The sequence below is a fragment of the Esox lucius genome, chromosome 18 (genome assembly GCF_011004845.1).
Source record: "Esox lucius isolate fEsoLuc1 chromosome 18, fEsoLuc1.pri, whole genome shotgun sequence".
Lineage (NCBI taxonomy): Eukaryota > Metazoa > Chordata > Actinopteri > Esociformes > Esocidae > Esox > Esox lucius.
This window is the reverse complement of record NC_047586.1, coordinates 27,534,013-27,550,720: the sequence shown is the minus strand read 5'-3', so window position 1 is coordinate 27,550,720 and position 16,708 is coordinate 27,534,013. Positions and strand designations below refer to the sequence as shown.

The 16,708-nt window shown below is 41.2% G+C and overlaps 1 protein-coding gene across 2 annotated transcripts in view; it reads left to right on the top strand.

The window, feature by feature from the left end:
• Positions 1 to 1,487: 1,487 nt before the first annotated feature.
• The window catches only part of prkg3 (protein kinase cGMP-dependent 3), a 181,874-nt gene continuing 166,653 nt past the window's right edge, over positions 1,488 to 16,708 (top strand). For both annotated transcript variants that reach the window (XM_013138456.4, XM_013138454.4), the window contains exon 1: positions 1,488 to 1,723. The gene's annotated coding sequence lies outside the window, so the exon portion shown is untranslated. The remainder of the gene's footprint in view (positions 1,724 to 16,708) is intronic.

Below are 16,708 nucleotides of genomic sequence, written 5' to 3'. Positions count from 1 at the left end.
ACATAGTGCTTTTACAGAAACACCCGGCCTTAAACCCAAAGGAGCAAACAACAGTAGTGTTGAATTTCAGTGGCTAGGAAAAACTCCCTAAGAAGGCTGAATTTTAGGAAGAAACCTAGAGAGGGCCTAGGTTCAGAGGTGTGACCAGTCCTCTCCTGGCTGTGCCGGGTGTGATATTAAGAGTCCAATTTCAATAATTAATAAATGCATGTGGGCTAAATCCAGAGTCTATTTAAATTTAGACTAGGTCAGAAGTATGACCAGATGGACAAGGACAGGGACAGCAACGGGCCCCCCAAACCAGGTACTCCACAGGTGTGGACCAGGACCTCATGTCCTCCTAAAGTTTAAAACGGGAGGAGACCGGGAAAATTCAGAAAATGCATTACTCATATCAACAACGATTTATAGTGGAGAAGGAGAACTTAGCGGGGAAGGAGAACTGACCCAATCCCCCAGCACAATAGTATAGCAACGTAAGACCTTGGAACATTCCTTGACATGTCTGAATTAATCTATTTACCACAAATAATAGCAAGAATCCAATTTCTGATTGGATGGTTTTATTTTATCACTCATTGTTTTTGGTGTCTCACTGATTAAACCATAATAACCCAAGTACCGATGGTCTCTTAGTGCTCCAAGACTAAAGCTATTTCATCTCGGAGCTGTGTCCTGGCTGTTAATGTTGCATTGATTAACAGGACAGGTATTAATAATTAACTTATGACAATAAAAAAATAAACTCTATTACATTGCAAACATTTTAGACCAATTTAAATTCCTTTAATGACGCTAAACTGGAATATATCAAATGGCTTCACAATAGGTTTGTGGAAATACTGCACCTGATTCTAAAAACCTTTCCAACTCTTTCCAACCCGTGACCATAGACCTAATCAGTTCATTGTACAATTAAAACAGGTTTCTGCTGGTAGAAACCTTGTGCGTTTCATAAGGTGCAAGTGCAACATTTGCTTAAAATTCCATCACTCATCGTTTGAACCTGCTGTGGCACACTTAAGTGCTGACAAAGTCTGTTTATCTCTTTACCACATTTAGCATTTTCTCTCTTCCCCTCATTAAAGAGGCCTTCATCGATGTTTTGAATCTTACAGAGGTCAAGGGTAGGTATATGAAGTATCCCGTTCTGTTCTCACACGGCTCTACAATCCTGTAACTTTCCTATTTCTACACCTCCACCTTGTTCTGGTTCTGCGTCCCCAGTCCTGTTTCACTCTTTATCTCAAATGTCTACCTGGCCCCTTTACCTCCAACTTCCTGTGTTAATGCCCTCTTCCTCCTCCCTTTCCACTCATCCCTCCACAGATTTTCCTTTGTCTTAATCTATCTGGTCAGATAGGAGGAACCTCAGGGGTCTGGTTAATGATCGAACACTCTGAAGCTGCTGTGCAGACAAACAGATAAGGAGAGAGATAGGGAGAGGAAGAAAGGGCAAGAGAAAAAGTGTAGATAAGAGAGAAGGACTATTGTTGGCAAAGGGAACTAGGTAAGGACAGAAAAAGTGTGAAGGACAAGATAGGAGACTAGGTGATAGTGGACATAATTTACACATAGGAGAAAAACCCTATACAGGAACTACACAAGACTCTACATCAAGTGCTGGATCAAAACAGTGCTGAACTTCATGTGACGATCCATGCGGGTAGTGAAGCAACTATATAGATTCATCCTCTTTCCAACCGCTCTAAACTGCCTGCAGGTAAGTCTGATTCCAGTTGTTCACTTGTAGAATTCCTGTCTTTGAAGCCAAATATTATTGATATTGTTCAAAAAAAGAAAAGAGTACTGAGCCTTTTTGTTGTCCAGTCCTCATCCATACAGAATAATTCCAGATCACTGAAATCTGTTGTGTTTAATCAGTCCTCTTCAACCCAAATTTTTGTGTTTCATATCACACTGCCTCCCAATGTGGGCTTGCCTCTGAAACAAAGTATAAGTCTGAGGCTAAACCTGTCAGTTGTCTGCGTAAATATTCACCCACCAAAAACATAGAGCACTACACCATTGTAAGTTAGGTTTGTTAACCCCGGTGTCATTGTAAGACTTTCAATCTGGCCCTAACACCCTTGAAAAAGACCTTGAAAATATCTTGTAAAGATTACGTTCTGGTTGATAATACATTGAAAAGGCTTCTTTCATATAATTTTGCTGTATATCAAACATTTCCATTTATTTGAATTACATTTAAAAAAGTTATTTGGCCATGGTGGGTTTGATTTAGACATTTTAATTCAGTAATTTTTGTCCATCTTTATCAGAGGTGTTAATAATTAGGACCTGACTAGTTTTTTTTATTGTCCTGTATTCTGACTGTCTTGGTGGCCAATTGATATTTTAACAAAATTGACATTGTTGCACTATACATCAATTCACATTTTACATGAGAGAATTTTACATTTTTTGGAGGGAAGGTCTAGTCTCTTTATCTCCTTGCATTATTGTTAGTTGCTTGCTGATTGACTTCACAATACCTGTAAAACAATGTCTAATGTTTGCCCAATCCAATGTTTGTGGTAAAGTCATTAAATTGGGCCCACGTGAAGTGTGCAGCAGGCTAAGCTAGGCTAACCTTGTCTCAATTTGTACTGATGGATGTGTGTCCTATGCTAATAGCAAGGCTAACACTGTTTGTTTGCTTGGACGCATGTGTGCGCTGTCAAAAGAGACAAACTAAAGCAGTTTATTTTATTGACTACTATAATAAAACAGTACCCCATGCAATCAGTGCTATTGTTTAGAAATATCTGTTTTGTAATCATTTATGTCTAGTTGGGTGTGTGGATGTTGCATGAAGCAGGTTTATTTTACTATTTAAATGGAAGAAATATTTCACAAAACATTTGATAAATAGATTATGTTAAGATAAACATTTACAAATGAGGTTGGTAGTTAAGGACTATATTTTGGATGAGGTAAAATAAAATGTTGAATAGCCTAGTTGTAATCGGCAACATAAGTTCTGGATTACTCAAACTCAGTAACGCAATCTAATAACTTTCAGTTAATTTTAGAGTATGCGCATACTAAGAGACATTAGAAGTCAAATAGGACTATAACCAATTGAAAAACACATATTGATGGATCAATCAATGTTTTCTGGTCATAAAAACCTTTTGCATTTAACCTTATGGTTTATGTACAGTTCCTTTGGAATGGATTCAGAACCCATATATTTCCACACATTTTGTTGTGTTGAGGACTTTATAATTGATAAAATACATGGAAAATGCCTTCAATCTAAATACATTTCTAAATTATGAAATTAAATTTCAAAATTTTTAGAAATGTGTACCAATTTATATTAAAATGACAAACTGAAATAGCTCACTCCAAAATTGTGCTCAGATGCATCCCGTGCCCTTTAATGGTCTGTGAGATGTATTTGAACTTTATCTGCATCTGTAATCAAATGTAATCAATTGAACATGATTTACGAAGGCACATCTGTTTATACAGGTGCTGTTCATAAAATTAGAATATCCTAAAAAAGTTGATTTATTTCAGTAATTCCATTCAAAAAGTGAAACTTGTATATTATATTCATTCATTACACACAGACTGATATATTTAAAATGTTTATTACTTTTAATTGTGATGATTATTACTGACAACGAATGAAAATTCAGTATCTCCGAAAATTAGAATATGACTTAAGACCAATACAAAAAAAATATTTTTAGAAATGTTGGCCAACTGAAAAGTATGAACATGAAAAGTATGAGCATGTACAGCACTCAATACTTAGTTGGGGCTCCTTTTGCCTAAATTACTGCAGCAATGCGGCGTGGCATGGAGTCGATCAGTCTGTGGCACTGCTCAGGTGTTATGAGAGCCCAGGTTGCTCTGATAGTGGCCTTCAGCTCTTCTGCATTGTTGGGTCTGGCGTATCACATCTTCCTCTTCACAATACCCCATAGATTTTCTATAGGGTTAAGGTCAGGCAAGTTTGCTGGCCAATTATGAACAGGGACACCATGGTCCTTAAACCAGTTACTGGTAGCTTTGGCACTGTGTGCAGGTGCCAAGGCCTGTTGGAAAATGAAATCTGCATCTCCATAACGTTGGTCAGCAGCAGGAAGCATGAAGTGCTCTAAAACATCCTGGTAGATGGCTGCGTTGACCATGGACCTCAGATAAAGCAATGGACCAACACCAGCAGATGACATGGCACCCCAAATCATCACTGACTGTGGAAACTTTACACTGGACTTCAAGCAATGTGGATTCTGTGCCTCTCCTCTCTTCCTCCAGACTCTGGGACCTTGATTTTCAAAGGAAATGCAAAATGTACTTTCATCAGAGAACATAACTCAGCAGCAGTCCAGTCCTTTTTGTCTTTAGCCCAGACGAGACGCTTCTGACTGGCTTGACACAAGGAATGTGACAGCTGAAACCCATATCTTGCATACGTCTGTGCGTGGTGGTTCTTGAAGCACTGACTCCAGCTGCAGTCCACTCTTTGTGAATCTCCCCCACATTTTTGAATAGGTTTTGTTTCACAATCCTCTCCAGGGTGCGGTTATCACTATTGCTTGTACACTTCAGAAAATTCAGAAAATGCATTCCTCATATCAACAACGATTTATAGTGGAGAAGGAGAACTTAGCGGGGAAGGAGAACTGACCCAATCCCCCAGCACAATAGTATAGCAACGTAAGACCTTGGAACATTCCTTGACATGTTTGAATTAATGTATTTACCACAAATAATAGCAAGACCTAATCAGTTCATTGTACAATTAAATCAGGTTTCTGCTGGTAGAAACCTTGTGCGTTTCATAAGGTGCGAGAGCAACATTTGCTTAAAATTTCATCACTCATCGTTTGAACCTGCTGTGGCACACTTAAGTGCTGACAAAGTATGTTTATCTCTTTACCACATTCAGCATTTTCGCTCTTCCTCTCATTAAAGAGGCCTTCATCGATGTTTTGAATCTTACAGAGGTCAAGGGTAGGTATCCCTTTCTGTTCTCACACTGTTCTAAAATCCTGTAACTTTCCTATTTCTACACCTCCACCTTGTTCTGATTCGGCGTTCCCAGTCCTGTTTCACTTTTTATCTCAAATGTCTACCTGGCCCTTTAATGGTCTGTGAGATGTATTTGAACTTTATCTGAATCTGTAATCAAATGTAATCAATTGAACATGATTTACAAAGGCACACCTGTTTATTTAAGGTCCTACAGATGTCGCTCATTTAATTACAGCATTTTCTTACCACAGTGATATCAGGTATATTGTGGCAACATGCGGTACATTGCGTCAAATTGCAATATTCCAAACACATGGGGGAGCTAGAATGCTGAAAATGCTGTTAGTTCTCGAAAATCATTTTCTAAACGACAGTACACACAATCCATACCATACCATACCATCATCTTCCGCTTATCCGGGACCGGGTCGCGGGGGCAACAGTCTAAGCAGGGATGCCCAAACTTCCCTCTCCCCAGACACTTCCTCCAGCTCTTCCGGGGGGACACCGAGGCGTTCCCAGGCCAGCCGGGAGACATAGTCCCTCCAGCGTGTCCTAGGTCTTCCCCGGGGTCTCCTCCCGGTGGGACGGGACCGGAACACCTTCCCAGGAAGGCGTTCCGGAGGCATCCGAAACAGATACCGAAGCCACCTCAGCTGACCCCTCTCGATGTGGAGGAGCAGCGGCTCAATACACACAATCAATTTACTTATTCATTTGGAATATTTCCCACCGGTCATTTTGGCGGTTGATATTTTCAGCTGCCAGAATACACCGGATACACGGGCAAAAAGCATTTGCCTGGCTAACGTAAACCCTGGTTCACAGTTTTCCTTAGCGGTAGGCCTAGTAATGAGGATTTGGTGTGCATAATGAATGACAAAGTGTGCAGAATGATCACAGGTGACACTGTGACATGGCTACTGTAAATCATCCTTTCCTTTATTTATTCATCACATTTATTGTGTTTATCATATTCATGCCTATATGCTTTGAGTGTAGCAAACTGGTCGACAGTGTCTCAAATGTTACCTTGTACATCATCAAAATGAGATGAAAATTAAAACTAAATTCTAATGGAGTTATTTTGAATAATTTACGTGTTTAGTAATTTTCATTTAGTACATTTGTAGGGCCTAATAAACAAATGAAAATATTATTGCCTGTGTTCTTAGAAATAATCCTTCTATGTAGGCAATTCTTTTGGAACTCTTTGTTAGGTAAAGTGGGAAACTATTTTATGATTAAAATGAACTATTAAACACATGAGAAAAACATTTTAACCACATGTATAATTCAGGTGTACATACAGATATCATATAATCAAAAATATAAAGTATCAAAAGATTAAAAGTATTAGTAGCTATTCGTTCAAAAACCCTTTAATGATGGAAACCATTTTGAGGAACGTGACGTCGCCCGGTATGGCGCAGCCGGGGCCACACCCTGGAGCCAGACGTGGGGCCGCCTTCCTGTGGGCTCACCACCTGCAGGAGGAACCATAAGGGGTCGGTGTGTAGAGGATCGGGCGGCAGTCGAAGGCGGGGGCCTCGACAACCTGATCCCTGGACACGGAAACTTGTTCTAGGGACGTGGAACGTCACCTCGCTGGCGGGGAAGGAGCCTGAGATTGTGCGTGAGGTTGAGAGGTTCCGACTAGAGATAGTCGGGATCACCTCTACGCACGGCTTGGGCTCTGGAACTACACTCCTTGAGAGAGGATGGACTCTTCACCACTCTGGAGTTGCCCATGGTGAGAGGCGGCGGGCTGGTGTGGGTTTGCTTATAGCCCCCCAGCTCTGCCGCCATGTGTTGGAGTTTACCCCGGTGAACGAGAGGGTCGTTTCCCTGCGCCTACGGATCGGGGATAGGTCTCTCACAGTTGTTTGTGCCTACAGGCCGAACGGCAGTACAGAGTACCAGGCCTTCTTGGAGTCTCTGGGAGGGGTGCTGGAAAGTGCTCCGACTGGGGACTCCATCGTTCTACTGGGGGACTTCAACGCCCACGTGGGCAACGACAGTGACACCTGGAGGGCCGTGATTGGGAGGAATGGCCCCCCTGATCTGAACCCAAGCGGTGTTCAGTTATTGGACTTCTGTGTTAGTCACAGTTTGTCCATAACGAACACCATGTTCAAACATAAGGGTGTCCATCAGTGCACGTGGCACCAGGACACCCTAGGCCGTAGGTCGATTATCGACTTTGTTGTTGTTTCATCTGACCTGCGGCCGTATGTCTTGGACACTTGGGTAAAGAGAGGGGCTGAGCTGTCAACTGATCACCACCTGGTGGTGAGTTGGATCTGATGGCGGGGGAGGAAGCTGGACAGACTTGGCAGGCCCAAGCGTACTGTAAGGTTCTGCTGGGAACGTCTGGCCGAGTCTCCTGTCAGAGAGATCTTTAACTCCCACCTCCGGCAGAGCTCGTAGCTGTGGTCGTAAGGTCTCCGGTGCCTGTTGAGGTGGCAATCCCCGAACCCGGTGGTGGACACCGGAAGTAAGGGATGCCGTCAAGCTGAAGAAGGAGTCCAATCAGGCCTGGTTGGCTTGTGGGACTCCTGAGGCAGCTGACGGGTACCGACCGGACTGCAGCCCGGGTGGTTGTGGAGGCAAAAACTCGGGCCTGGGTGGAGTTCAGTGAGGCCATGGAGAAGGACTATCAGCTGGCCTCGAAGAGATTCTGGCAAACTGTGCGGCGCCTCAGGAGAGGGAAACAGTGCCCTACCAACACTGTTTACAGTGGAGGTGGGCAGCTGTTGACCTCAACTGGGGATTTCGTCGGGCAGTGGAAAGAGTACTTCAAGGATCTCCTCAATCCCGCCGTCACGTCTTCCATTGAGGAAGCAGAGGCTGAGGGCTCAGAGGTGGACTCGTCCATCACCCGGGCTGAAGTCACTGAGGTAGTCAAGAAACTCCTCGGTGGCAAGGCACCGGGGGTGGATGAGATCCGTCCTGAGTACCTCAAATCTCTGGATGTTGTGGGGCTGTCTTGGTTGCAGCATCGTGTGGCGGTCGGGGAGAGTCCCTCTGGGATGGCAGACCGGGGTGGTGGTCCCTCTTTTTAAGAAGGGGGACCGGAGGGTGTGTTCCAACCACAGGAGGATCACACTTCTCAGCCTCCCCGGGAAAGTCTATGCCAGGGTACTGGAGAGGAGAATATGGCCGATAGTAGAACCTCGGATTCAGGAGGAACAGTGTGGTTTTCGTCCGGGCCGTGGAACACTGGACCAGCTCTATACCCTCTACAGGGTAATGGAGGGTTCATGGGAGTTTGCCCAACCAATCCACATGTATTTTGTGGATTTGGAGAAGGCATTCGACTGTGTCCCTCGTGGCATCCTGTGGAGGGTGCTTCGGGAGTATGGGGTCCTGGGTCCTTTGCTAAGGGCTGTCAGGTCCCTCTACGACCGAAGCAGGAGCTTGGTTTCCATTGCCGGCAGTAAGTCAGACATGTTCCCAGTGCATGTTGGACTCCGGCAGGGCTTCCCTTTGTCACCGGTTCTGTTTGTAATTTTTATGGACAGAATTTCTATGCGCAGCCAGGGGCCGGAGGGTATCAGGTTTGGGGACCACACGATTTCATCTCTGCTCTTTGCGGATGATGTTGTCGTGTTGGCCCCTTCAAACCAGGACCTTCAGCATGCACTGGGACGGTTTGCAGCCGAGTGTGAAGTGGTTGGGATGAAAATCAGTACCTCCAAATCCGAGGCCATGGTCCTCAGTCGGAAAAGGGTGGCTTGCCCACTTCAGGTTGGTGGAGAGTGCCTGCCTCAAGTTTAAGTATCTAGGGGTCTTGTTCACGAGTGAGGGAAGGATGGAACGGGAGATTGACAGACGGATCGGTGGAGCTTCTGCAGTAATGCGGTCAATGTATATGTCTGTCGTGGTGAAGAAAGAGCTGAGCCGCAAGGCGAAGCTCTCGATTTACCGGTCAATCTACGTCCCTACTCTCACCTATGGTCATGAGCTTTGGGTCATGACCAAAAGGACAAGATCCCGGATACAGGCGGCCGAAATGAGCTTTCTCCGCAGGGTGGCTGGGCGATCCCTTAGAGGGTGAGAAGCTCGGTCACCCGGGAGGAGCTCAGAGTAGAGCCGCTGCTCCTCCACATCGAGAGGGGTCAGCTGAGGTGGCTTGGGCATCTGTTTTGCATACCTCCTGGACACCTTCTCGGGAAGGTGTTCCGGGCCCGTCCCACCGGGAGGAGACCCCGTGGAAGACCTAGGACACGCTGGAGGGACTATGTCTCCCAGCTGGCCGGGGAACGCCTCTGTGTCCCCCCGGAAGAGCTAGAGGAAGTGTCTAGGGAGAGGGAAGTCTAGGCATCTCTGCTTAGACTGCTGCCCCCGCGACCCGGCCCCGGATAAGCGGAAGAAGATGAATGAATGAATGAACTATTAGTAGCATGAAGGCAATAACATTTCAAATAAAAATATGATCAAATGAATTAGTTCTACTCTTTTTGGCGGTACGCTCTGACATCCTATGTGAATGGACATAATTCACATGGTAGCCTATTTGTTGAGACGTTTCTCACATTGGCCTCAAAATCCCTTATTCAGATTGGAAACATGATTTTGGAATCAAAACATTGTGCAAAAAGATTGTTGTATATAAAAATTATTGAAATGTAACTCAAATTATTTCGATCAGGCAATGTAATAATAGCGATAGCCATATGGCCAGAGAGTAGTACCCAGGCAGATGCAAATCACTCTTAATGGGCGATACCTCCTGATAAAGGATGATGCTTCCTGTGAATTAACATAACAATGAGAATGAAGTGTAATGTTGATTACATAGTGCATCACATGCAGCGCGACAAAATCTGTTTTACCTCTAAACTTAGTATTGCAATCTTATTCATGAAATTCCTTTTTTATTAGGAAGAAATGTAGCTAATTATTTTATAGAACCATGAAGATGATCCAGCTTCCCATGTAATTCAAAGGTATCACAGAAATTCATTATTAGTGAAACAAAATAAAAACTATTTCCTTGCCCAAAGGCGTTGCTAGGATCACAATACATTTGAGGGAAATATGCCAAATGAATAAGTAAATATATCAATAGCATATTACATGGCCTGATATTGTAGCCTCTAATGTAACTATTTCTGTTTTTAACCATGACTTGCTGTTGACTAGTAACTGACTAGAGAACAACTGCTGTTCAGCTGTTCTCAATTTATAGGTGATTAGAATGCTCTCTCATGGTGGAAATTACAAGAGCATTTTAAATGGTATAGAAACAAAAAAAAGAAAAAGTTACGTTATTTATTTGTATCTCCAGCACAATGTCCTGCCATGTTTTGTCTCTTGTTTATGTCATTTCCAGCCAGAAGAAACCTATTGGTCAAATAAAAAGTCACTATGGCTCAACAATTTGCATGGGGTATGAATACTTTTTGGCTTAAATGTATATATGTATAGTGGATATTAGGGGTGTAACGATCCATCTACTACATCGATGTATCGATATATATCCAACTACATCGATCTGTGCTCAGCAAGTTGGCCTTCCGGACGACATATACGATCTAACATCGTTTTAAAATGTAATCAATCGATTGTATCGATACTAGGAAATAACCCATTGGATTTAAGCACGTCAGACTTTATAGGAATGTTTTTTCTTAGCACTTTTAATGATAAAGGCGATAAACGTTACTCGATTCAGTCTACCTATCCGTGACGTCATCGCCCCGGGCCAGCAGCAGCGCAAAGACAACAAAACATAGCATGGCAGATGGCAGAGGAGAAGCCGACGAGCGAGAAATCATCAATCCACCATTGCGGTCCAGTGTGTGGAAAGTGTTGGTTGCACTTCATTTTTGATTTTAATACTGTATTTGTATTATTTCTATGTTGAAAAACAACAGCAAAAGTAGCAGGTAAACCTACTGTTAATTCAACCTGAAGAAATGTTGGTTGCACTTTATTTTTGATATTAGTACTGTATTATTTCTATGTTGAAAAACAACAGCAAAAGTAGCAGGTAAACCTACTGTTAATTCAACCTGAAGAGATGTTGGTTGCGCTTTATTTTTTACATTAATATAGTAGTATTTTTATGTTCAAAAACAACAACAAAAGTAGCAGGTAAACCTACTGTTAATTCAACCTAAAGAGATGTTGGTTGCACTTTATTTTTGATAGTAATATAGTAGTATTTTTATGTTGAAAAACAAAAGCACAAGTAGCAGGTAAACCTACTGTTGAAATGTTGGTTGCACTTACTGTACTTTTATTGAAAATGTATTGAATATTGAAAATTTGAGCAGAACATTTTAACTTCCTGTTAATTCAACCTAAAGTGTTGGTTGCACTTTATTCAAATAAAATGTGAATGCATTTGCCATTAATTGTTGTTTACTTGTTTGTTTATATCCATCATTAATTGATACCTGATTCCCTTACAAGAAACAACAGGAATCTAGGAAACTTCACCTGCACTGTCCAGTATCCAGGTATTTATTTCAGTCAAACGGGTTGAATTTTTGGGTGAAAAGATACTGAATCGATTTCAAGTCACTGAATCGTTTCGGATCGTATCGTTCTAAATGAACCATTATCGGCCTTGAATCGTATCCACAACCACGAATCGTGATACGAATCGAATCGTGGTTAAAATGAATCTTTATACCCCTAGTGGATATAAAAAGTCTACACATCCCCGTTAAAATGACAGGTTTTTGTGATGTAAAAGAATGAGACAAAGATAAATCATGTCAGAACTATTTCCACTTTTAATGTGACCTATAATGTGAACAATTAAATTGAAAAACAAACTGAAATCTTCGAGGTTGAAAAATGAAAAAAACTTACAACAACCTGGTTGCATAAGTGTGCACACCCTCTTATAACTGGGGATGTGGCTGTGTTCAGAATTAACCAATCACATTCAAACTCATGCTAAATAGAAGTAATTACACACCTGCCATCATTTAAAGTGACTCTGATTAATCACAAATAAAGTTAATCTGTTCTAGTAAGATTTTCCTAACATTTTCTTAGTTGCATCTCAGAGCAAAATCCATGGTCCCCAGAAAGCTACCAAAGCATCAGAGGGATCTCATTGTTGAAAGATATCAGTCAGGAGAAGGGTACAAATGAGTTTCCAAAGCATTAGATATACCATGGAACACAGTGAATACAGTCATCATCAAGTGGAGAAAATATGGCACAACAGAGACATTACCAAGAACTGGATGTCCCTCCAAAATTGATGAAAAGATGAGAAGGAAACTGGTCAGGGAGGCTTCCAAGAGGCCTACAGAAACATTTACGGAACTGCAGGAATTTCTGGCAAGTACTGGCTTTGTGCTACATGTGACAAAAATATTTTCCGTATTCTTCTTATGAATGGGCTATGGGGTAGGGTGGCAAGATGGAAGCCTACAAAGAAAAACATCCAAGCCCGACTGAAGTTTGCAAAAACAAACAGCAAGTCCCCCAAAAGCAGGTGGGAAAATGTGTTATGGTCTGATGAAACCAAAGCTGAAATTTCTGGCCAATTTTCCAAAAGGTATGTTTAGCGCAAAAACAACACTGCACGTCACCAAAAGAACACCATACCCACAGTGAAGCATGGTGGTGCCAGGGGCTGTTTTTCTTCAGCTGGAACTGGGGCCTTAGTCAAGGTGGAGGGAATTATGAACAGTTCCAAATACCAGGCAATATTGGCACAAAACCTTCAGGCGTCTGTTAGAAAGATGAAAATGAAGAGGAAGTTCACCTTTCAGCATGACAATGACCCAAAGCACACATCCAAATCCACAAAAAGACCAAAGAAGATTAACGTTTTGGAATTGCCCAGCCAGAGCCCAGACCTGAATCCAATTGAACATCTGTGGGGTGATCTGAAGAGGGCTGTGCACAGGAGATGTCCTCGCAATCTGACAGATTTGGAGCGATTTTGCAGAGTTGGCAAATATTGCCACGTCAAGATGTGCCATGCCATTAGACTCCTACCCAAAAAGTCTGAGTGCTGTAATAAAACCAAAAGGTGCTTTAACAAAGTATTAGTTTAAGGGTGTGCACACTTATGCAACCAGGTTATTGTGAGTTTTTTCTTTTTCTCCCTCAAAGATTTCAGTTTGTTTTTCAATTGAATTATTCACGTTATAGGTCATATTAAAGGTGGAAAACATTCTGACATGATTTATCTTTGTCTCATTATTTTACATCACAAGAACCTGGCATTTTAACAGGGGTGTGTAGACTTTTTATATCCACTGTATAAGTGTATGAATGTATGCTTGTCATATTTAGATTACAAAAGAACATGTGTTTAACCGTACACAGGAAGTTACGATCAGACAAAGCGCGACAGTAATCAGCCAATGGGCTTGCAGTCTGTAACATCATGAACAATAAACTATCAAATGCTGCAAAAAAGTATTGACGACCGGGTATGCGATCATTATTTCAACCACTATACCAATTACTATACAACTATTCTGATTTCTTACATACACCTTAGCCAAATACATTTAAACTCGGTTGTTCACAATTCCTGACATTTAATCCTACTAGAATTCCCTGTTTTAGGTCAGGTTAGGATTACCACTTTATTTTAAGAATGTGAAATGTCAGAATAATAGTAGAGATAATTATTTATTTCAGCTTTGGCATGGGTATGAATACTTTTGGGCTTAACTGTATAAACTCCCAATTTCAACGGAATATTAAGGAGTATAGTCAGGGTATGGAGATGGTCAGAGTGGTGGAATCAGAGTAGATAAAAGTTAAACATATTACTACACTTTCTGCTTGATTTGACTTGGATCAAGTCCACCAGTTAGCATAGAAATGGCTAAGTATGCTATCTAGCAAGGCAAGAATAAAGGGATACTCCACAGAAGAGATGATTATACCTCATTTCTACTCTCTTTTGGAACCAATATACTCATCCATACAATTTTTAAGTTTTCTTCTTTCTAAATATATGTTTAACTTCTCCATGCTAACAATTCTAAAAACTGTCTGGATGAGTTCATTGTCTCCAAACAGAAATGAAATTGAGGTAAAATCATGCTTCCACTAAACTGTTTTTTAAAAGGATATAGAAAAACAGGGGGCACCAGGAGGGCATTTTCTACCATAGAGCCATCCCATGAGAGTATATTGTCTTGCATGTAGGAACACGTAGAGGTCAGCACATTTTCTAGCTTGTAGGGCAGCCTACATGGCACTGCATCACATTATCTCAATTGGAAGGGCACCCACTAGGACACTTAATCACATTTCCTCACATACAGGGGCACCCATGAGAACACTGCATCACAATTTTTCCACTGGAAGGGCACCCATTAGTGCACTTCATCACATTTTCTCCACTGGAGGGGCACCCAGAGAGCAATTCATCATGTTTTCTCCACCGGAAGGGCACCCATAAGTGCACTGCATTATATGTTCTCCACTGGCAGGGCACCCAGAAGGCACTTGATCATGTTTTTTTGCACATATTGGCACCTTGGCGGACACTTATTGGCACCTTGGCGGACACTTACCACATATCCTCATACATAGGGGCACCCATGAGGACACTGCATCACAATATTTCCATTGGAAGGGCAACCTTTAGTGCACTGCATCATATTTCCTCAAATCTTTCTCCACTGGAGGGCACCCAAAGGGCAATACATGGCATCACATTATCTCCATTAGAATGACACCCATAAGGACACTGGATCACAATTTTTCCACTGGAAGGGCACCCATTCCACTGGAAGGGCACTTGATTAAAAAAATGTGCACATAGGAGCACCTTGGAGGGCACTTAACCACATTTCCTCACAAATAGGGGCATTCAAGAGGGTACTTTTGCAGCGTTTTTTTCTGACATGGGGCACTGGGGGGGCGATTGTTCAAATGCCATTTTATTAGAAACTTTGTTTCAAATCATAATTTACCTCTGAAAATATTAATGAAACATGGATGGGTTGAAAGTGTAGCGTATTGCCAATTTAACAAACTAAACATCCTTCATGTAAACAAGCTATGTTAAACACTTATATTTTCATTTGGGCCTAGTGTGGCATATTGTACTTTATCAAAATAATCTGGTGGGAAAAGTCATTTATTTTTTATTTTAGGAAGTTTTTATTAACAGAAACAGATGCAGTCTTCAGGAAATATTAATGCAGAAAAGTTGCATCAATAAGTAATGTTGGCTTGGTAAAAGTCTGCCATTAGCCTACATACATTTGAACTTAATCGTTAATTAGTTCAGCCGGCCCGCATTAGAAAGTGTTGCCATCTTGAGATTCAAACCCAGGTTGCCCACATGAAGGCTGTGTCATTAACCACTACACCACAGAGCTGTACATTTAGTCCCTGTCAGTATAGCCTCTTGTCTGTACTGACACCTGGCATCTGTATATCCTGAACAAATCAGTTTTAATAGTTAATGGGCCATTTGTAAATGACATTGATACAGTAAAACTGACTTATGTTTTTTACTAAGTTTATCTCCACCACAAATAGCGTCTATGTATGCCGCTTGCCACTGGCCATTTTAACAGTGTATTAGCCAGTAATAAGATTTACCGGTATCTACTAACTTACTGGAATAGTCATAAGAATTGAGCAATTGCTAGCGAGTCTGACAAAGCTATTTCATTTTAATGGCATAAGAACATATTTTTTTCTTTCATGTTAAAACAACATACTTTATTCTTTCATTCATGAATTACATTTATACAATAACTATAAATAAAGGCGAGGAAAATAAACATTTTCATCAATTGAAAAGATGAGAAAATCGTGGAATATACCAGAAGTAATTAATAAATGTTGTTGCTCTCAATAGATTTAAACTTACGTCTTCCACATGAGAGGCACTGTCTTTAACCACTTCGCCACAACACTTTCCAACAGTCGCTAGACTCAATTGAGAATTGTGTTAAACTGAATAATGTTTCTTATTAAGTTTACCTCCACCCTAGCTTCTATCGGCAGTGTATCAAATACTTGTTCTCCCCACTGTATAATCTAAATGAACATGATGAAAGTAAACACTATTTAAGTCAACAAATGTGTAACATGGTAATTTGTGTGAAGGAATTATAAACCATATAACCCATTTGCACATTTATTTTAAAGCTCTCAATTTTGATAACACCGGAATATTTTCTCAGGTCAATGAAATTGGCTATCATGTATAAGTAAACTCCTGTAGTTTTGTGGTACATACCTCACTAAATAAACAAATTGCCCTCTAGTCTAGGGGAATCTGTTTAACAATTATTGGAAAAAAACTCCAGCCCAGGTCGCAATGTGTAACCTATTGCAACCACCAGGGCAATTGTATTAGCATAGTTACAGCACCCACATTTAACATAAATGTTATGGCCCAACTACCTTATGAGAAACACAAATATAACATTAACTCTGTTTCATTTTGCAATTATATTCTTAAATTGTGTCAGTCAGCCAAACAATAAATTATAACTTTAACGCACATTTTGACCATGCCTGTTGGAATAAGTTATTTTTCTTCAACTTAATTGACATTATATGTTAACCAAAGGTTTAAATTCTATCCTATCCAATGCTTTTGAAGTTGTAAAGACTGCTCCCAGACCACAGTAACTTAACATTATTGTGGAAATTCCAAAACATTCATAAAAATTATGACTGAACTAAAAACAGATATGGCCACCCAATTAAGCCTATGTCTTCTTCTAACCCAAGGCAATGTGTGGGG